This window comes from Physeter macrocephalus, chromosome 1 (assembly GCF_002837175.3).
Source record: "Physeter macrocephalus isolate SW-GA chromosome 1, ASM283717v5, whole genome shotgun sequence".
Taxonomy (NCBI): domain Eukaryota; kingdom Metazoa; phylum Chordata; class Mammalia; order Artiodactyla; family Physeteridae; genus Physeter; species Physeter macrocephalus.
This window is the reverse complement of record NC_041214.2, coordinates 47,153,720-47,176,922: the sequence shown is the minus strand read 5'-3', so window position 1 is coordinate 47,176,922 and position 23,203 is coordinate 47,153,720. Positions and strand designations below refer to the sequence as shown.

General features: G+C 41.0%; 1 protein-coding gene across 15 annotated transcripts in view; it reads left to right on the top strand.

Annotated features, from left to right (window-relative positions):
* The window catches only part of LOC102991401 (thyroid hormone receptor beta), a 383,492-nt gene that overhangs the window by 63,948 nt on the left and 296,341 nt on the right, over positions 1–23,203 (top strand). For 12 of the 15 annotated variants that reach the window (XM_028490314.2, XM_028490312.2, XM_055079959.1 and 9 more), the window contains one exon: positions 5,602–5,666. The exons of the other annotated variants lie outside the window; for them this stretch is intronic. The gene's annotated coding sequence lies outside the window, so the exon portion shown is untranslated. The remainder of the gene's footprint in view (positions 1–5,601; positions 5,667–23,203) is intronic. 15 annotated transcript variants of the gene reach the window in all.

Genomic DNA, 23,203 nt, shown 5'->3' with positions numbered 1-23,203 from the left:
ATATATATGTGTTAGCATACGGTATTTGTTTTTCTCTTTCTGACTTACTTCACTCTGTATGACAGACTCTAGGTCCATCCACCTCAGTACAAATAACTCAATTTCGTTTCTTTTTATGGTTGAGTGATATTCCATTGTATATATGTGCCACATCTTCTTTATCCATTCATCTGTCGATGGACACTTAGGTTGCTTCCATGTCCTGGCTATTGTAAATAGAGGTCCACTCTTGCTAAGCAGGCTGGGGAGGCTGAGGAGACGGCCCGCGAAGCATCTGCGCATGCGCCGCTGCCCGCTTTGATTTCATTGCTGGGTCCACGTGCTTGCTGTTTCCCATCTTGCTTTTTCGGTAAGCTGGGGACGGATTCCATGTTCGGTGTTTGAGTGGTTGTGGCTGGAGCCGGGCTCTGCTCCTGGCATCCTGAGACTATGGGAAACCTCTGTCCCCGTGGCTCCTCGAGCGAACGTGGCGAGCTCGGATATTGCGCAAGGCTCCTGGTAAGCGTGGCGAGTTACCGAGTTAGGGCGAGACGCGGCCTCCCCTCCTGCGCATGCGTGGAGGTCTCGCTTGCTTTCGGTGGGGCGCTGGGCGAGCCGGTCTGCCCTTGAGTTTGTGGACTCCTCGTGCCCTTGCCCCACTGACCAGTGCCCTGCCCTGCTCATTGCTCTACATTTGCTCTCTCTGTGACCCTCTGTGTCCCTCTGGCCACACATTTCCTGTCTCCTTTGCCTCGCTTGGCCTAAGTGGCTCTACTCTCTAGTGTTCTGAGTTTTTCTTCACGTCCCATCCAGCCAGTGTCCTAAGTTCAGCGCCTGTGGTTTAAACTTTGCTCTCTCACTCTCCCCTCCCCCACCTCCCCCTTGTTTCCGATGACTGACCAGTGATGTCGCCCTGCACCTATGAGCCAAGCTGGAAACCTCCAGGCCATTACGGACTTCTCCCCAACATCCAGGTGTTGCCAGTGAAGGTTGCTCCCATCCAGCACCTTCCCTGCATCCCCAGGCCAGAGCCCCTATCCCAGGCCTAGGCTACCCCAGCATCCTGGATACCTCTACCCGATTTTTATTTTTTATTTTCCAAAAAAGCAACCTGAACATACCCTGTCCCGTATGATAAGTGAACTCTACACGATAAAGTTCAGAAGCCCAGGAGGGACCTAAGCCCCCTCTCCTGCTACTATCTGTCCCTCCCCTCTATATGCCAGACACACAAACTTCTTACTATTTTCAGAGGAGGCTTTTCTGCCTTTGCACTATCATTGTTTTTTTTCTCCCCCAAATGTCCTCATTTCCTCTAGCTAAGATATATTCTTCTTTCACAATGATTTTATGAAGTTTTCTGGATTTCCTCGGGTTGAAGTAATTGTTCTTCTGTGGGGCGGCTGAATATGGTCCATGTCTCTATCAAGACATCTAACCCAACACTGAGTTTAAAAATAAAAAAGAATTCTTTGCATTTGCAGAATAATTTATAGATGGCAAAGCTTTCTCACAGACGTTCTCTCCATGGTGAGTTGGAAAAAGCAGAGATAGGAAAGAGAGGTTGTGTTCCATGGCACTTTGGTGCCTGTTCTATTTTGGTAATTTTTGATGCACATGTCCTGTTATCTACACCTTTAGCAACAAGGAAAGTGTGTCAAACGTCCTGCCACTTCGGAGGATAAGAGCCTGGGCAGAGCACTTGGTGAGAATGGCCAGCCAACTCTGTTCTTGAAAGTGATAGCCTTGAATTAAAGACAGAAGGACCCAGGGGAAATCTATATGGACTCTTAGAGCTAAGCTTTTTTGCTAAGAACCTTCTTTGTGAAGCATTGAATACCTTTTTAAGGATAAATTTAAGCTAGGAACTGCTCCACCTCTTTTCATCTTTTTGTTTGTTTGTTTGTTTGTTTTAATCATGGAATTAGGTCTGCCTGGTTAATCAGTTCCCAGAGCAAAGGTAACCTAGGGGCAGTTGGCACTAGATAATTCAGCCGCTGGCTAGAGGTTCAACCAGAAGAGAGGGAGAGAGGGTGGACTCAGAAAGCATTTATTGGGCTACCTAAAAGAGCATATAATCATTGAACTTTAGAGCTTGAAAGGATCTAGTCTCTACTTATGGCTGAGGAATGACCTGGGAGAAGACAAGCACCTGTCAGGACCCGCACCATTAATGGCTGTGAACGCCTGACTCCCGTCCAGAACCCTTTCCCAGCCTCATCAATATACACAAAGGTATAAAAATGCCTTGTGGGGCTTCCCTGGTGGCGCAGAGGTTGAGGGTCCGCCTAATGATGCGGGGGACGCGGGTTCGTGCCCTGGTCCGGGAGGATCCCGCGTGCCGCGGAGCGGCTGGGCCCGTGGGCCATGGCCGCTGGGCCTGCGCGTCCGTAGCCTGTGTTCTGCAGTGGGAGAGGCCGCAGCAGTGAGAGGCCCGCATACCACAAAAAAAAAAAAAAAAAGAAAAGAAAAAAAAAATGCCTTGTGAGGGCAGATAACTAAGGGCACACTAATACAGTTGATTGTGAGACTGAACCTTCATTGGGGGGTAAATTAGGTGGATGATAACAGTAATAGAAGCCAAGAACTTCTTTTTAAATTAATTTTTATTGGAGTTTAATTGCTTTACAATGTTGTGTTAGTTTCTGCTGTACAGCAAAGTGAATCAGCCATACGTATACATACATCGTTTTTAGATTTCTGTCCCATTTAGGTCACCATAGAGCATGAGTAGAGTTCCCTGTGGGATACAGTAGGTTCTCAGTTATCTATTTTATACATAGTAGTGTATATATGTCAATCCCAATCTCCCAATTCATCCCACTACCCCCTTCCCCCTTTGAGAAGCCAAGAACTTTTTACTGGGTTATCCCACTGGATCCTCACCAAAACTGTGTGAGAGGATGTATTCATTTCCTATGGTTGCAGTAACAAGTTACCGCAATTTAGTGACTTTAAGTGACACAGATGTATCAGTGTGATCTTAAGAGTTTGGAGGTCAGAATTCTGAAATGAGTTCCACGGGACTGAAGTCAAGGGGTCTGCACACCTGGTTCCTTCTGTAGGCTCTGCGGGGAGCATCCATTTCCTTGGCTGTTATAGCTTCTAGTGGCCACCTCTTTTCCTTGGCTTATGACCCCTTCCACCATCTTCAAAGGACACTATTCCAGTCTCTGCTTCCATCATCACCTCATCTTCTCCTCTGCCTCTGCTTCCTCCTGAATCTCTCTTCTAAGAACCTTTGTGATTATACTGGGCCTTTGTGATTATACTGGGCCTATCAACTAATCCAGGATGATCTCCTCCTCATGAAATCCTTCACCTAATCCCATTTACAAAAGTATGGTACCATAATCACAGGTCCCAGGGACTAGAATGTGGACATATTGCCGGGGGCGGGGGGGCCTTGTGCGGAGAGGCATTATTCTATAGCTGAGGAAACCGAGGCTCAAAGAGATTAAGTAACTTCCATAGAGTTAGATAGTTACTAAGGACCACAGTCATTCATTCTTTACCACTGTCTCTGGAATTGAATTACAAGGAGGAAAAAATAAATGATATAACTAAGCTCAAGGTACATATGATCTAGTAGTATTAGATTTTTAGACCAAAAATATACTAAGCCTGTGGTCTGCATTATAAAATGTAATCCATTATAAGGAAAAAGGTTCTAAGCTTTGTTTTTCTTTTAAAGGATAACATTCTGTAACAGCTGTAGGTAATTCTTGAACTATAATAGGCCATCCTCCCGTTACTCATCCTGCTAGCTGCTGTGAGCTGGTATTTTAATTTTCAAAGCTTCAGTCAGCTTCAGTATATTTCTACCCATTAGTAGTAGGTGGCCACTCTGTATGCAGAATAAAGCTAAAAATGTTTAAACTTGACAGCATTTCTTTTTCAGTTTTGAGGTCATCTACCTCATTTTTCCGAATCTCTCTCTTCTCACAGTTGAGTGGCTCAAGTTCAAATCTAGTTAGCCATTCATCTGAAATGGATTTTTGACATCCTCCTGTCTACATTAGCTTCCCCTAGAAACTCCCCAGTTTGTCAAATACGTCTCATAAAATATGGTTCCTAGGATTGAAGATGATATGCAGCTGTAGTTTAATCATACTGAGTACAGCTGAGATGTTCTTTTCCCTTAATTGGAAAGTGTACCTCTGTAATATTGCCTTATTGACATAGAATAAATGGAAAGTTGGACAGACCAGCCCATTTCCAGAAAGGCAGAAAGAAACCATTTTAAGCTGCAGCTTGACTGATAACCCACTTGATATCCAGAGAAAGAAGCAAAACCTTCCTTCCTTTACACCTTGATCACTTGTAAGTGCTACGTGGTAAACTTTTTTTTTTGCGGTACGCGGGCCTCTCACTGTTGTGGCCTCTCCCGTTGCGGAGCACAGGCCCCGGACGCACAGGCCCAGCGGCTATGGCTCACGGGCCTAGCCGCTCCGCGGCATGTGGGATCTTCCCGGATCGGGGCACGAACCCGTGTCCCTTGCATCGGCAGGCGGACTCTCAATCACTGCGCCACCAGGGAAGCCCACGTGGTCAGCTTTGATGGGGTTAAGAAGGCCTGCTTTCTGTGTGTGTGTGTGTGTGTGTGTGTGTGTGTGTGTGTGTGTGTGTGTGTGTCCTTTCCTTAATTTATTTTAGTTATAAATATTTACATCTTATTATACACACACACGCACATGCTATGAAACTTAATAATGAAATATATCTCCCATGAAATTATTGCCCAATTTAGGGAGTAGGACATTGCAATATAGTTGATATTGAATATATACAATGTTCCTTGTTCATCCTATCTCCTATCTCCCTCCACTGAGAGGGAGCATAATTTCCTGGCATAATTTCCTGGCTTGGTCTTCAATGCCAAGGCTTTCATAAATTAAAATTTCGATTATGTGAGACTGCTTTTGGTCTTTCTATTCTATTTCGTTGGACCATCTGTTTCTGTGTGAACACCTCAGGTTTGCTTTCCTTTTCCTCTTTTGTTTTCCATTCTTCTGCCCTCCTCTAAGGATCCTGGATCTTTCATTCCATAATTCACTTATATCCAAGGTCAGCCAGTTTATTAGGAGCATCCTGATAGATTCCATAGTGTATCAATAGCAGAACAAACAGGGCTGTCTCTTGCTCATGGTGATATCCTCTCATAGCACATGCCAGTATGTTATAAAGTCCCCATCGCCACCAGGGTGACCATGGCAAACAGGAGTGAAGGGGGCAAAGAATATGTTCTGTCACTCTAAGATTTCACTACAGTTTCTTTTTCATATGTGCCACCATATCACTCTGTTGACTCAGTTTTTTTCTTCTAAGCAGCTGTCATCCAGGTCTTCCCCAAGTCTGCACCCTGTACTTGCTAATTATGTTTTATAATAAATGCAATACTTTATATTTTCCTCTCTAAATTTTATCTAATTCATTTTATCAGATCATTTTATATACATGATTATATTATTTCAACTATTTACAACCATTCAGTGATGATAATCCTCTCTATCTGCATCCACATCAATACAGTTTTTGACAGGAGAAATCTCAATAGCTCAATTGACGTTGATTAATTAATTCTCAACTGTTCAACTCATCTATTCATTCTTTGTTATTCAGGTCACATCCTACTATCTTACCCCAGGATACCTTACAAGACTTTGTCAAACATCTTGCTGAAATAGGTATGTGATGCCACTGGTATACCTTGATGTAAATGCACATAAAATATAATTTAACATATTTGTTTTATCATATTGTCAAATAGCACATATCATATATCATATATTTGTTTATGTCTCCTTCCCAACCCATTGCTACTCTTTATTGATTACCTCATTTCACTTTCTTTCAATAATATTCATAAACCATGTATTTAAGTATAACTTCTGGAATTACAGGTGTTACAGGTGTGATATTGTTTCCCATACCCACTTTTCTCCCCCCACTGCCCTCAGGTCCCGCTTTTGATAATCAAGACAAAATTTACTTTTCTCATCTACAGCAACGAGAAAAACTTTTTGTTGGTTGCTTGTTTCTCTCCATTACTTCTGAAGATCTAATGCATCTGAGCCTAGAGACTTAAACACAATTAGATACTCACTTTCCATCTTTTCAATTTTTTCAGTCTACTACTAAAATTAACCATTTCAGGTCTCTTTTTTACAGTTTGAGGGTCATTCTTCCTGATAAAAATGACAAAAGCCACAGGGAGAAGGACCGTTTTCCTTCCTCTTTGTCATATGCTAACATTGCACCATCTGGCTCAAGCCAGGGGTCTAGCCCTTCCTGTTCTTCTTGCCCTGAACATAGCCAAAGTGCATTTTTACTTACTCAGCATTTTCTTTGCAAGCTTCAGCTCATCCTTGACTCCAGCTTTATTGATTTTATTCTGACATGTGACCATGCTGCTGACAACCAAATTGTGCTAGGGAAGGTGAAAGAAAGCTTGTCAAGACTTAGTGAAGCTGAACCTTAAACACCAGTCTTGCTGGTTACACTGGTAATTAATGCTGCTGAGAGCATATTCCCAAAAGAGGATTGGAGGCTAAGAGATGGGTTTGATCACATGAGATAGAGACACCCATCAACTGTATGCCTGATGCTGCTACCATATGGCAAAGAACATTCTTTACAATATCTGAAGGATGTCTCTGAAATAACATCTGTGCCTAAGAATAGCAATACTGTCCACTGTGTTGATTTTCAGTAGCCAACGCCAGACACATAATAGTGCTCAGTAGAAATTTGTTTATTGACAAAATGCGAACAATAAATATTGGAGGAGAGGGAAAAGGATTATTTCCTTCAAGTCACATGAGGGACTAATGTTGAGAATATGGATTTAATTGTTTATACTGTCTTTGGACTGATTTGACATTTTTCACTTTAAGATTCTGGCCACTTGGATCCACAGGGAAACGTTAGTGGTGAAAATATAGAATCTGCTTCATGGAAAATGCATTGCTCAGACAGATTAAAGGCACATAAGCTAGAGAAAGTATGCAAATCTTCCCTGTTTGAGTGGAAGGGAAAGGAAGCAATGGAAGGAATTAGTGGAAAATTTCAAATCTTAGTCTCTTTCTGATATTTTTGATAAAAGCCGCTGGGAGTGAGTCAGGAAGGAAGAAGACTAACAAAGTCTTCTTGGCTAGAGATATTCTAATACTAATGATGCAAGTTCAAAACATCCGCCAAAAAACAACTGATATTTTCTCTTGAATATTAGTAATTAAAGCTGTTTTAATACTCTCAGTTATTCTTGGTTAAGTTTGCAGAAAAATGTGTGTGTGTGTGTGTGTGTGTATAGGTGAAGAGAGAGAAAGAAAGAAAGAATCATTTTTCTTTTCCTAGGGTTCAATAGTTTAATATATAATGTAGTCCAGGGCTTTGCAGAAATGAGCTTGTTTAACAACTCCTGGTACTGCGTGTAGTAATCTCTAAGCTTGCTCAAGTCCTTTTGGAAATAGGCATGGCGGAAATGATAGATTACTAATCAATTCCTTGTGTATTTGTATTGATTCTATATCTCACTATTCACACTTGCGTAAACATTCATTCAAATTGAGACCCTTTTTTGGTTAAAAAAAAAAGTACACAATGATGTGAACTGTGTTAACTGGTGACTAGCTGGAAGGGAGAGGTTTTCCTCAGCCACAGATCCAACTTCAGTTCAGGGTTTGCTATTTTTAATCACAGAACTTTGAAACTTAATTCAGTTAAAAAGGGAGGAAGTTGTCAGGGGAGGGTAGCTAAAAGTTCATGCTAAATTTACTTAGAACCAGATTGCGTTCATTAATATTTATACGTCTCTGGTTGGGAAGGGCGATTACGCTCCTTTAAAAACACTGGGTATTCATTATCCGCGTATCGCGTGGCCTTCTGATCAGGGAAGGTGGGTTTTCATTGTGCGATCAGTGGAGATACAGATGGAAACCATCTGGTGCCTCATCCCTTGTCTGTCAAAGCCTCGTCTTGTCTCTCACATGTCAACGATGAATGGAAGGATTTCAATCTCGAGCTGAACAATGCAGCTCGAATCCCTCAGCTAGCCAAGGGGTTCTTGGCAAGCGTTGATGGGCTTAATATTTTAAAGAAACCAGCAATCATTTTAATTCATTAGTTGAGGCCTGTTGTTCTAGGCAGTGTTTTTGATTTGTATTTTGGGCATTGGCTTTGTTTTTGACTCACAAGCGTATTCCATATGGGCATATTTTCTTTTACACAGTGTAACTCCTGGGGACAAAAGTGGGAGTTTTATCAGATAAAATGACCAAAATGCTGAGAGTCCTTTTAATCATCTTCTGTATTGACTATGATTCATATTAAGAGTTACCAAAATTTTCCTTGTTAGCTAAGAGCATAAATCAAAGAACTCAGAATTTAATTAATCTAACTATAGACAATGCATCTAAAAATCCATGCATTTCCTATCTCAGTTCCTTTGAGATCAGGAAACTTGGTGCAGAGCTGTCTTAGAGCACCTTGGGTCCACACTCTAGTGGCTGGCTGTCTGCCTGTGAAGGTGACTTCCAGGATGGAAACAAAGTAACCAACCCACATGGTTAGCGTTGACAGTCATACTCTAGCTAATAAAGAACAGGTTGGTTTTCCTGCATTCCACATTGAGAAGAAAGAGGTGAATCACCAAAAAGCAAGTTGATGTCAGAGCCTTATTCAGAGACTCATTTCCAGGGTACATCCTGGGGTTGGTAGAAATTCAGCTCAGCTCTTTACACCTGCCAAGACTGTGGTGGCCATTACAGCAGTTATAAGCCCACCACTGACATGAGTGTGGAGAGTGGACATATGTATACATATAACCGATTCACTTTGCGGTACAGCAGAAACTAACACAACATTGTAAAGCAACTATACTCCAATTTAAAAAAAAATTCGTAAGCTTGAAAAAAAAGATTGTGCATTTCACTATATGTAAATTTTACCTTAAAAAGTAAATAAACAGTTCATAACATGCAAGAAGAAAAAAAAGAGAGAACACATAACAGGCAAATTCTTTTATTTATTGTAATGATTGTTGTGTTGATACATAGTGCTTATTACCTGCCAGGTACTGTTCTACAATGCTATATAGACTTTCATTCATTTAATCCTTGCAACCACTCCAATAGGTAAATTCTATTATTATCCTCATTTTACAGATGAGGAAACTGAAGCCCGAAGAGATTAAGAACTTGCCCAAACTCCATAGCTTTTAAATGGCAGCGCAGGGATTCAAATCCAGATAGCCAGTCTCCGAAATCTGAATGCATATCCTGCAAACTGTCTCTCACAGTCACCATTGGAGGTAGAGGTCATTCTTGTTATTTCAGTTTCAAAGATGAGGAAACTAAAGCACGTCCTTAGTCTAGGACATATAAATTGTAGCTGTGGAACCAGGACTCAGACTTTCTGAATCCCATTCTCTTTATACAATGGAAAATTCAGAGCAATCACTATGAGGCACCACAAAGAACTCAATCATTAGAGAAGTACCGTATTTGTTCAGGGTAGTACAGTCCTAGGAAAAGGAAATATACTGATTCTTTACAGATTTACAATAATGTAATTCAACCAAATGATTATAGTTTATTTTCGACGAACATGGAATTGAAATGAACTCATTCTGGTGCTACTTAATTGAGGGTTTACTGTATTTTTCTTGCCTCCAAATGTTGGTGAACGTAATCCTTAGTACGTAAAAATCTTTTTCAATTCAATAGGAAGAAAACTGAATAGTCACATTTTTTAAAGAATGGACAAAGAATGAAAATAAATACAAGTGGGCTATAAATTTTTTAAAATGACAAAAAGATTTAACCTCATTAAAGAATAGTAGGGGGCTTCCCTGGTGGCGCAGTGGTTGAGAGTCCGCCTGCTGATGCAGGGGCCATGGGTTCGTGCCCTGGTCCGGGAAGATCCCACATGCCGCGGAGCGGCTGGGCCCGTGAGCCATGGCCACTGGGCCTGCGCGTCCGGAGCCTGTGCTCCGCAGCGGGAGAGGCCACAATGGTCAGAGGCCCGCGTACAGCAAAAAAAAAAAAAAGAATAGTAGGAACTCATCCTGTTACTAAAGTGGCATAGGTTAAGTAAAGTGGTATATAGCATCACCCTATGGTGCAAGGGAATTGGCTAAGGATGCTTTTTTTTTAAGGACAATTTTTCAATGTGTATCAATAGCTTTAAAGGGTATATACACTTTGATCTATGAATACTGCTTCTAGGGACTGATGCCAAGAATGGCATCATGAATGTGAACAAAGACTTTTGTTAGGACTTTTCTGGTGGTGCAGTAGTTAAGAATCTGCCTGCCAATGCAGGGGACACGGGTTTGAGCCCTGGTCTGGGAAGATCACACATGCCACGGAGCAACTAAGCCCGTGCACCACAACTACTGAGCCTGCGCTCTAGAGCCCATGAGCCACAACTACTGAGCCTGGGTGCCACAACTACTGAAGCCCGTGCACCTAGAGCCTGTGCTCCACAACGAGAGAAGCCACCGCAATGAGAAGCCTCTGCACTGCAATGAAGAGTAGCCCCCGCTCGCTACAACTAGAGAAAGCCCGCAGCCCGCGTGCAGCAATGAAGACCCAACGCAGCCAAAAATAAATAAATAAATAAACTTATTTTTTTAAAAAAGAATCCGCCTGCCAATGCAGGGGACACGGGTTTGATCCCTGGTCCGGGAAGATCCCACATGCCACGGGGCAACTAAGCCCGTGCACCACAACTACTGAGCCCACACGCCACAATTTCTGAAGCCTGTGCGTGCTGGGGACCGCATGCTGCAACTACTGAAGCCCACGCACATAGAGCCCATGCTCTGCAATAAGAGAAGCCCCCGCTCGCCACAGCTAGAGAAAGCCCGCACAGCAACAAAGACACAGCACAGCCAAAAAAAAATTAACTAATTTTAAAAAAACAACAGTGGCAATTATTCCAAATGATAAGAGTTAAAGATGGGGTTTTTTTTTCCTCTGCAAATATTCAATATTTTCTAAATTTTCTATCGGGGTGTTAAAATTAGGTGAAAAAAAATTAGTGTTAAATCAATTAAGCCATTGGCCCGCATAATCTAGATGCCTGCGCGTCCGGAGCCTGTGCTCCGCAGCGGGAGAGGCCACAATGGTCAGAGGCCCGCGTACAGCAAAAAAAAAAAAAAGAATAGTAGGAACTCATCCTGTTACTAAAGTGGCATAGGTTAAGTAAAGTGGTATATAGCATCACCCTATGGTGCAAGGGAATTGGCTAAGGATGCTTTTTTTTTAAGGACAATTTTTCAATGTGTATCAATAGCTTTAAAGGGTATATACACTTTGATCTATGAATACTGCTTCTAGGGACTGATGCCAAGAATGGCATCATGAATGTGAACAAAGACTTTTGTTAGGACTTTTCTGGTGGTGCAGTAGTTAAGAATCTGCCTGCCAATGCAGGGGACACGGGTTTGAGCCCTGGTCTGGGAAGATCACACATGCCACGGAGCAACTAAGCCCGTGCACCACAACTACTGAGCCTGCGCTCTAGAGCCCATGAGCCACAACTACTGAGCCTGGGTGCCACAACTACTGAAGCCCGTGCACCTAGAGCCTGTGCTCCACAACGAGAGAAGCCACCGCAATGAGAAGCCTCTGCACTGCAATGAAGAGTAGCCCCCGCTCGCTACAACTAGAGAAAGCCCGCAGCCCGCGTGCAGCAATGAAGACCCAACGCAGCCAAAAATAAATAAATAAATAAACTTATTTTTTTAAAAAAGAATCCGCCTGCCAATGCAGGGGACACGGGTTTGATCCCTGGTCCGGGAAGATCCCACATGCCACGGGGCAACTAAGCCCGTGCACCACAACTACTGAGCCCACACGCCACAATTTCTGAAGCCTGTGCGTGCTGGGGACCGCATGCTGCAACTACTGAAGCCCACGCACATAGAGCCCATGCTCTGCAATAAGAGAAGCCCCCGCTCGCCACAGCTAGAGAAAGCCCGCACAGCAACAAAGACACAGCACAGCCAAAAAAACCCGACTTTTTTAATAATCAAAGAAATCATTATTTATAAAAGCAAAAATATGAAACAACTGCTAAAGTTTTGATAAAATATATTTAGCACATTCCTGCGATGGAATAAAGGCAACTTTAAAAATATGATGTCTAAAAATATTTAGTAGTACAGTTGGATGTAAAAGATGTAAGTGAAAAAGCAGATTAAGAAGGTTATAGAACAATGTGTACAATACCATCATTTTTTTATGAAAAGCAAATTGATATCAAAATGTTAATAATGTTATTTCAAAGTAGCAGTGGAGTTATTTTTATTCTTTATGCTTTTCCTTTCTGTTACAACAAAATGAATTAAAAATCAGAAATAAAATAATACCTGTTAACTTAAAAAAATTTTTCTACTAGATTTTTATAATCCTGTAAAAAATGTGATGTTAATGAATGTAAGAAGGGCTCTAGATTTATGGACATTTAATTAGGTATCGAGGCACAATGAAGGAACATAGAGTCAATTAGCCCTTTTTTTAAAAAAAATTTATTTATTTATTTATTTATTTAGGCTGTGCTGGGTCTTAGTTTTGGCACGCAGGATCTTCGTTGCGGTGTTTGGGCTTCTTAGTTTTGGCATGCGGACTCTTAGTTGTGGCATGTGGGATCTAGTTCCCTGACCAGGGTTCGAACCCAGGCCCCCTGCATTGGGAGCATGGAGTCCTACCCACTGGACCACCAGGGAAGTCCCCAGTTAGCCCTTTTAATTTGTATCACATAGCACAGCGGTTCTCATGAGGTCCACTTTCTGATTCAGGAGGTGTAGATGAGGTCCAGAAATGTTCATGTCTAAGAAGTATCCCAGGGCCCAAACTGTTTCAACCATGTTCTCAATCATAGCTGGATGTCAGAATCCCTTAAAGAGCATTAAAGAAAACCCAGAACAATTAGGTCAAACCTCTGGGTCTTGGACTGGAAGGACTCCAGGTGCTTCTAGCAGTTGGCCAGGGCTGAGAACCACTGCTGCCACCGTGCTTCCAAGCCACCATTTTAATCCTGTATTAATTTCAGAAATTGAAAAGCTGAAGCCCTCTGTCTGCAATTAACTGAACTATAAATACTTTAAAGATCCTTAGTCACCAAGCAGGTAGTTTTAGTAGAGTGATTCTCCATCAACATTCTTAATATATCCCTGGAAAGCACTTTTACAAAATTTCTCTATTTAAATATCTTGTCTTCTGCTGGATTGGAGTAGAGAATTTTCCTCTGAGAACTTTTGTTGTGAAGTAAATAAAGGTTTTCTTGGAGTAGGCCATATATACCTGGGTGTTCATTCTTTTCTTTTTTTTCTTCTTTTTAAAAAATTTTTTATCTTATATTGGAGTATAGTTGATTTACAATGTGTTAGTTTCAGGTGTACAGCAGAGTGATTCAGTTATACATATACATATATCCATTCTTCTTCAAATTCTTTTCCCATATAGAATATTGAGTAGAGTTCCCTGTGCTGTATAGTAGGTCCTTGTTGATTACCTATTTTATATATAGTAGTGTGTATCCGTTAATCTCAAACTCCTAATTTATCCCTCCCCCCCACCTTTTCCCTTGGGTAGCCATACGTTTGGTTTTGGGGGGTTTTTTAGTTTGTTTTTTTTTAATATAAGTGTTTGTTTGTTTATTTATTTATTTGCCATACCATGCAGCATGCAATGCAGGATCCTAGTTCCCTGACCAGGGATGGAAACCGTGCCCCCTGCAAGTGGAAATGCAGAGTCTTAACCACTGGACTGCCAGGGAAGTCCCTTTTTTTTTTTTTTATGTCTGTGATTCTTTTCTTTTACAATGAAATCAGATTCAATAAACAGATTGTCCTAAAAAGTACTGATGAACATAAAATTACCCAGAATCATGCTTGATACACTACACTGGGTACAGTACACAGTTATATAGCAGTAGGACATACCTCCTTGGAAACAGTAGGGCTAACCCAGTATTACATGTCTGCTTTGCACACAAAGCAAGAGTCTGACACATGGATAAACACTGATACTTGGAAGTCAGCAATGGGTACTGAAGTGCATTGAATCGGTTCCAACCTCTGAATACATTGTGCTCCAAATGTGTCTTATAGGTTAATTCTTGAGAACACAGAATTTATTTGCCTGTGGAAATAATGGTTGTTAAGTCCCCCTTTTCAAAACTCAAAGCCGGGGTAACAGGAACCAGGCAAACTGGTAGCAGAGTAGGTTTTTCTCATCATCCGCCCTTTCTTTACCTCCTAAGTGTTCTCTCCTCTGCGGCAGATGACCCCTCCCAGCTGTGTCAGTCATTTATTGCTTTATAACAAACCACCCCACAACTCAGTGGCTTCAAATAAAAACTGTTTGCTACTTCTCACAATTCTGTGGGTCAGGACTTCAGGTAGGGTTGGCTGGGCAGTTCTCTTGCTCCATTTGGCATTGGCTGGGGATCACTCATTCAGCCTATTCAACTGTGGCCGGGCTGGGCTAGAAGCTCCAAGAAGCTTTTACTCAACTGTGGGTGACCTGGTGTTTCTCCTGGGGCCTTGCCACACAGCTAGTTTGGATGTTCTTACAGTGTGGAGGTGTGAGGGGGCTCAGAACTCTCACATGGAGGCTGGCTTCCAAGAAGGAAGAAGCAGAAGCTTCCAGTCCTCTTAAGTCTCGGACTAAGAAGTCCCGGGACCCAGCATATCACTTCTTCCACATTCTGTTGGTCAAAGCAAGTTACAAGGCTGCCCCAAATGTAAAAGGGAGGAGAAGTGCATCCTACCTTCAATGGGGGAGTGGCATGTGCTTATAGGGAAGGAAAACATGGGTGGTTATCTTTGGAGACAGTCTTCTGTACCATCCCTTCCCTGTTGGATTCTGGAGGAGGTTGGGATGTGAGGTCCTAACTCTTCAAAGTAAGACCCACCAATGTGGTCATGTCCCCAAAGCTCAGGGGCATCCAGAGATGCAAAAATTCCTCAGCAGCAGCGAAAAGAATGGTGAATTCATGCCTATCCCTCTTTTAGCTCCTGCTTTGTCATTAAAAAGTCAGGAATCTAAGTTTGCATCTGGGGAGGAAATGGAGGAAAGTGGCCATATCAATGTTAGTTTCAGCTGTATCCAAAACTCCAAATAACAGTGAAGTAAACAGAAGTTTATTTGTTTCTCCTCTGAAGTTCAGAGGCAAGCCCTGCAGTGCTGGCATAGTTTCTTTAAACCCACTGCTCCACCCTCAAAACAAAATTGGAAAAATGACAACTCTTCCTTAACTACTGCACAGATCAAATCCGTATCCTTAATTCAGATGATCCTAATTCCTCACTCGTGGGTCTTTGACTCTGGGCAGTTATCCATCCATGCCACCAAATTTCCTGAATGTCCGCTTTTTATGGAAATGATGCTAGCATAGCATACAGGCTTCGTGAATAATTACAGATAGACAGAATTTCAAGCCTTATAAAATTTTCCAAGCCCCCCCAAAGCTGCGGAGTTTCTCTTGATTTCTCAGGGTGTGAGTCACAAAATATTTGCATCAGATTTGCCTAGTGAGCGTGTTTAACGTACAGATTACTGGGCCCCATCCAAGACTTTCTAAATCAAATTCTTTGGAGGATAAGACCCAGGAATCTGCATTTTCACTAGTGTCCTCAGTGATTTTGTGTGTATGTGTGTGTGTGTGTGTGTTGAATTTGGAGAATCATTGCCATATAACATTGGGTAATGTTTTAAAACTTGCAGTATTTTCATTTAGTACATCATCGTCTCAACTAAGAAGCCACTTTGCAAAAGGTGCTACAAAGAGGGTTGTAAATACGTGGTTTAAGTAAATTCTTCAGTGTTCAGTGCAGGGGGGATCTAAATACATAAAACTTAAGGGCAAATAAAGCCTTTTTAAAAAAGTTTCATAGTCGTATCTTAACCAAGTAACACTAGATACGGTCACAGAAAAATCCTTTTTTTCATCTGCATATCTTTGGTGTGTGTGTGTGTGTACACATAAATGTGCAAACCATGAAAAGGGAACAGGGTTGTAGGAGACTACAACAAAGATTGAAGGGTAGCATCTACCCTAAGAACAGCCAACTTCTGGGAGATAATTAGACAAGTTGGCATGGGTTCGAACAGGGAAGAAAAGGGAAAGAATAGGACAAACGTTTAATGACCTTGAGAACACGAACTCCCCCTCAGACAGTCACACGACAGCTGGACAGTATTGGCTTTGGACCAGGCAACCCAAGTGTGAATCTGCCTCAGTCACTTAGCCAGTCCTGTGGTTATGTGTAAGTTACTTAATCCCTCTAGATCCCCATTTCTTCATTTGTGAAACTGGATGACGAAAGAACCAACATAATCAGTGACACAAGTGCTGGGGAGAGTTAGCAAGGAAAACAGCAGGAGATGTTGGCATGAGATGGGCACTCAGTGGCACCCATGGGAGAGGGGCCAAAGCTAAAAAGACTCTCTCTTCTGAAATGTAGCTAATCAATATTGCTATTTTTAATTCATATTAAATATTGCATATTTAATTCAAGAGTGACCAACACCAAGGCCACCCATGCTTTTAGAGTTTCTGGCTGTAGGAGGATGGTGAGCCAAGAGTTAGAATATTTGTAGGTAGAAGAAAACTTCAAGAGGAGCTAATAAGTGAAGCCCATCATTTTGACTTTTTAGTTTCTAAGAAATAAATGACAGATCATTGGTGATATTGCTCTAGTTTTCTATACTAGCAAGTTATTTTTTGCTGGTTGCAATCAGAACATGTGAGGATGACACTAATTCACTCAAGAAATTATTCTAACTCAATGGGACATGACCTCAATTTCATCCAATTACATTTTAGATCTAGAGGAGCCCTAGGAGATAATTTAGGCCTATTTTATAAATATTTATTGTTAAACCAGGAAGAAATGACTCGCCCAAGGCAGGTGGTGTCTTCGTGATTCGACCAATGTTCTTTCTCCTCTGCCATAATACTTTGGCCAGGGATTCTGGACCAGCCCTTTCTTTCTTTTTTTTTTAAATTGAAGTATAGTTGATTTATAGCATTGTGCCCATCTCTCCTGTACAGTGAAGTGACTCAGTTATACACATATAAACAGTCTTTTCTTTAAATATTCTTTTCAATTATGGTTTATCATAGGATATTGAATATAGTTCCCTGTGCTATACATCTTGTTGTTTATCCATCCTATATATAATGGTTTATATCTGCTAATCCCAAACTCCCAGTCCTTTCCTTCCCCACCCCCTCCCCCTTGGCAGCCACAAGTCTGTTCTTTATGTCTGTGAGTCTGTTTCTGTTTTGTAGATAAGCCCATTTGTGCCATATTTTAGATTCCACGTATAAGTGATATCATATGGTATTTGTCTTTCTCTTTCTGACTTATTAGTATGATAATCTCTAGTTGCATCCATGTTGCTGCAAATGGCATTATTTCGTTCTTTTTTATGGCTGAGTAGTTTTTCATTGTATATATGTACCACATCTTCTTTATCCATTCATCTGTCAATGGACATTTAGGTTGTTTCCATGTCCTGGCTACCGTGAATAGTGCTGCTGTGAACATAGGGGTGCATGTATCTTTTCAAATTAAGAGTTTTGTCCAGATATATGCCCAGGAGTGGGATTGTGGACCAGCCCTTTCTTAATCACCAGTAATAAGTGCCTACAACTGTGCTATGTTTAGGGGCCACTGCTTTGAACAGCACAGACCTGGTTAAGCTCTTAGATTGCTCACCAGCTAGGAAGACCCACTGAACAAGTCACTGAATTTTAGCCAAAAGGATTATAGGAGAGTATAACAAAAGGATGTCAAGGAAGACTTCCCTGTTGAGCTGAGCCTTAAATGAAAAGGTAATTGGTCAATGAAAAGCAGGAAGGGAGGGAAGATTTAATGGTATGAAGCAAGGGAGATGTAATGGGAGTCACCAAAGAACCTGGAGGTCCTGAAAAGCCAGTGGGGCAGGAGAAGAGAGAGAGGGGAAAAGTAGGGCAAGGTGAGATCAGAGGGGTAGGCAGGAGCCGTGTTGAGAACAGGGACTCTATCTAAAGGCTTAGAGAGAGTCATTGAAGGGTGTTAAACAGGTAAGAGACCATGCATGCAATCAGCGTGTCTGAACACTGACTGCAAAGTGGAGAGGGAAGTGGTTGGAAGGAGGCTCACAGGGGTGCCAGCGGGTAAGAACAGGCAGGAATCAGGTATGCTTTGTGCCATGTGATTTACTTAGCCGAGCTTTGTTTCATTAGGGGATTATTGACATTATTTTTTTAAATAAATTTTTTTACTGGGTAAAAACAATACATACTTACTGTAGAAAATCTAGAAAATAAAGGAAACGTAGAAGAACAGAATCACCCCAAATTCCACAATTAAAGTCAAATAGCTTTTTATACTTTGGGAATATTTCTTGTCCAGTCTTTCTTTCCTAAATTAATTTTTAATATATGTAATATATATAATATCACACCAAGATTAAAAGTTTATATACCATTTTTACAAAAATATTGTTAGCATTTTTGAGTGCTCATTGTATGCAAGATTCTGAACAGAGTGCTTTTCCAATACTACCACAATTTAATCCTCGAAATAACCTTATGAGGTGGGACCTATTTTTGTCCCCTTTTATAGATGCGGAAACTGAGACTTAGAAAGATTAAGCCACTTTTTAAACAGCTTTACTGAGGTATAATTGACATACCATGAGCTACATGTATTTAAAGTCTACAATTTGGTAACATTTGACATAGGTATATACCTGGAAATCTTCACCAAGTCAAGAGGATGAACTTAAATGTCACCCCAAAGTTATCTCTTCTCCCTTAATTATCCCTTCGCCCCAGTGCCCTCATCCCTAGGCAGCCATAGATCTGCTTTCTGTCACTATAGATTAGTTTGACTTTTCTAGAATTGTGAACTCATACAGTATGTATCTTGTTTATTGTGTGGCTTCTTTGACTCAGCATAATTATTTAAGATTAATCCTTGTTGTTGTATGTACCAATAGTTCATTGATTTTTATGGCCGAGTGGTCTTCCATTGTATGGATACCACAATTTGTTTATCCATTCACCTGTTGATGAGTATTTGACTGTTTCCAGTTTTTGACCTTTACAGATAAAACATCTATGAGCATTAGTATACAAATCTTTGTATGGGTATATGTCTTCATTTTTCTTGGGTAAATACCTAAGAATGGAATGGCTAGGTCATAGGGTAGGTATATTCAGAATACATAAAGAACACTCAAAACCTAATAATAAGAAAACAAGTAACCCAAAATAAAAGTAGGCAAAAGTTGTAAACGTACACTTCACCAAAGAAGATAAACAGATGGCAAATAAACACATGAAAAGATGCTGAACATTATTAGTCATTAAAGAAGTGCGAGTTGCGCTTCCCTGGAGGCGCAGTGGTTGGGAGTCCGCCTGCCGATGCAGGGGACGCGGGTTCGTGCCCCGGTCCGGGAAGATCCCACATGCCGCGGAGCGGCTGGGCCCGTGAGCCTTGGCCGCTGAGCCTGCGCGTCCGGAGCCTGTGCTCTGCAACGGGAGAGGCCACAGCAGTGAGAGGCCCGTGTACCGCAAAAAAAAAAAAAAAAAAAAGAAATGCGAGTTAAAATCATAGTGAGATACCACTATACTCTGATCAGAATGGCTAAAGTGAAGAAGACTGACCATACTCTGCTGGTGGAGATGTAAAATGGTACAAACCCTTTAGAAAATTGTTTGGTAGTTTCTTAAAAGGTTAAGTGTAAACTTACTGTATAAGTTTCCTGTGGCTGCTGTAACAAATTACTATAAACTTGATGGATTACAATAGCAGAAATTTATTCTAAGTTCTGGAGGTCAGAAATCCAAAACCAAGGTGTCAACAGGGCTGTGCTCCCTTCAGAGGCTCTAGGGAGATTCTTTTGTTTGCCTCTACTGGTTCCTGGTGGTTGCCAGCATTCCTTGGCTTGAGGCTGCATCATACCAGTTTCTGGTTCCATCTTCACATCACCTTGCCCTCTTCTCGGTGTCTGTATCCAAACTCCCTCTGTCTCCTCTTATAGGAAAACGTGATGATATTTAGGGTCCACCTACATAATCCAGCATATTCTCTCCCTCTCAGGATCCTTAATTTAAGCACATCTTTTGCATATATGATAATATCTACAGGTTCTGGAGATTAGGACATGCACATATCTTTTGGAGGACTAACATTCAGCCCACTACACCTACCATAAGCAAATTTTTAACCTCATGTTATAACACAAGTGGGTTCTCATTTTATTAAAATTCTTTGTAAATATCTTTTCAAATTTTCACAAAATATTTTCCCCATCAGTGGATGGATGCATCACAGTGAACCAACCATCACTTCAACTATTGAACATTAAGGAGATTCAGAAGAAATTCGTTATTTAAAATAATACTGCAGCAAACATCTTTATGTGTAAAGCTGTTTTTCTCTATATTTTGAGATTTTTTCCCCCTCTTAATCTTCATAAATGAGTTCTGTGGGTCAAAAACTATGAATATGAACTAATTTGTGTATCTTCTAGAAGGGTAGTACCAAGTTATAGTCTATCTAGAATATAAGAAAGACTCTTTAACCTCTCCTTCCTATTTAAAGTAAAAAAAAATTTTTTTGCAAACTGATAAGTAGAAAATGGTATCTTAATTTATATTTCTAGTGAAATGAGATGTTTTCCTGTATTTTTTTAACTTTCTAAAATTTTCTATCTTCTGCTCAATTGTCAATTTGATAATGCTTTTTAAAAAATGATCTTATATGAACTCTATATAGTTAAAAATAGTGACACTTTAAAATTTGTGTTACGAATGTCTTTCTGAGTCTGTGGTTTGCTTTTGAATTTTGACACGTTTTGATTTTGAGGGGTTTTAACAAACAAAAGCGTAAAATTATCTTACATAGGGACATTTTCCTTTGTATTTCTCCTACTGTGGCATTTTGAGAACACTTGAGAATTTGAGAAAATTGTCCCACATTCAGAGAGCAGATAACTATTCATCTAATTTTCTCCTAGTTTTTTAAATCCATCTGTACTTTTATTTTGATATATGAAGAGAAGTTGAGATAATAACTAAATTTTTCTCAACTCCTAAATAATTATCTCAAAATCACTTTTATTGAATAATCCATCTCTTTATTGTTGATTTGTCTTCTTTATCATTTTTTAAGGTTCTCATATCAACTAGAGTCTGTTTGGAGGACATTTATTCTATTCCATTCATCAATTTTTGGCCAATACAGGAGATTTATATTAAATTTTGTGTGTGTGTGCGTGGTACACGGGCCTCTCACTGTTGTGGCCTCTCCCGTTGCGGAGCACAGGCTCCGGACGTGCAGGCTCAGCGGCCATGGCTCACGGGCCCAGCTGCTCCGCGGCATGTGGGATCTTCCCAGACCGGTGCATGAACCCGTGTCCCCTGCATCGGCAGGCGGATTCTCAACCACTGCGCCACCAGGGAAGCCCTAAAATTTTAAGATATATTTTAATATCTAAGCAAATCAGGTATGAAGTTATATTTGTCTCTAATCAGAGAAGACTTTTGCTTAAATACAATACTGTCATTGCATGTTATAAAAGCAAACAGGCTAGCACATAAATTATCTTGCCAATAACTTATGTCAGCCTTTACTTCTATAAATTAGCACGTATATTTTTGACTCATGATAGAACACTCTCTGAATATAATGTTTACATCCTTCCCTCTCCTGCTCCTATCCTATCCCCAAACTCATGGCCAGATGAGTTAGTGTATTTAGAAGTGTCCTTGGAACTTTTAAGCTATTTGACAAATACACTTTCAGCATGCTGATTTTCTCCCCCTCAGCCACAGAAATGACCAGCAGCTGCTCAACTAATCATATCCCCGCATTCTGATTTGGTTATTTAAATCAGGGTTTCTCAACCTTGGCACTATTGACATTTGGGGGTAAAAAAATTCTCTGTTGTGTCCTATACACAGTAGAATATTTACCAGCATCCCCCATCAGTTGCCAGTAACACCGTGCCCTCCCTGCTCCATTTGTAACGATAAACAATATCTCCAGATATTGCCAAATGTCTCCTCTGGGACAAAATTGCCTGCATTGAGAATTATTCATTTAGGTCAAAGTAGTCAGGTGGCATGCAGCATAATAAATGTATTTAACTTTTATTCACTTATTATCATTTTTTGGTAATCTTAGGAATACAATCGGGTTGAACCTAGAGCAAGCAATCTAATTCACCACACAGAGGGTGACTGTCACTGGGCTTAAAAAAATCAACCCGAGGGCATTCTGCTTGTCCATGTGACTTAAACATGACCCTAGTAAGAAGAATGACATTATGATTGCTTAAAATAAAACATCTCAGAGATCTCTTTTGTCTCATCCCTCCCCGCCGAGCCTATGTTGATGGTAAATTTGAAACATTGTCAATCTGATAACCGTATTGGTATATGTAAATGAATGATGCCCTGAGTTTTAATCATACATTTTGATATTTGGAAAACAGCCTGAACTCTCTGTCCATAATTCTTTGACTCATCTTGCCTTTGATTTTAGCCTATAACCATGGCTGTCTGAGCTGGTTAGTTCAGAGGGGTTTTACAAGAAGGTAATGAGGCCAATGTTGCAGTTTCAATTAGCCTCACAGAAGAAAAACCCAGCTTCACAGAAGCAGACTGAACTGCTAACCCGGCCACCACTCTCAGCCAACAGCCGAAAGGAAGATGAGAACAGAGGTTGCTGCCGACTCAGCACTCCCAGGACCGTTTAGCCTGGACAAGCCAAGGACACTACTCATTGGTGGTGATGGGCCATCCGTGTTGTATCCCTCCACCAGTTCACTGCAGAAACAGAAGAGGAAGAGCACCCTGTAAATCAGAGCTGCCTTGACAGCCAATGTAGACCATCGGGGCAAAGACTTCTTTATTCTAAATTTTTGGGAATTAACAAATAGGACAGCCACAGTTTTGAAAGGTGAACACCTCTTATTTTTGTTTTCAAATTTATAACTTTGGCCATCTGTTTGAAGTATGTTTTATCCACTCATGAAATTATCTTCTAGAGGGATAGGTGATCATACACAGAAATTTGCCTGCTGCTATGCAACTATAACGGTTAACACTGGCCATTTTTCATTGGAATGGGAAGACTTTTTTTTTTTTTTTTTTTTTTTTGTGGTACGCGGGCCTCTCACTGTTGTGGCCTCTCCCGTTGCGGAGCACA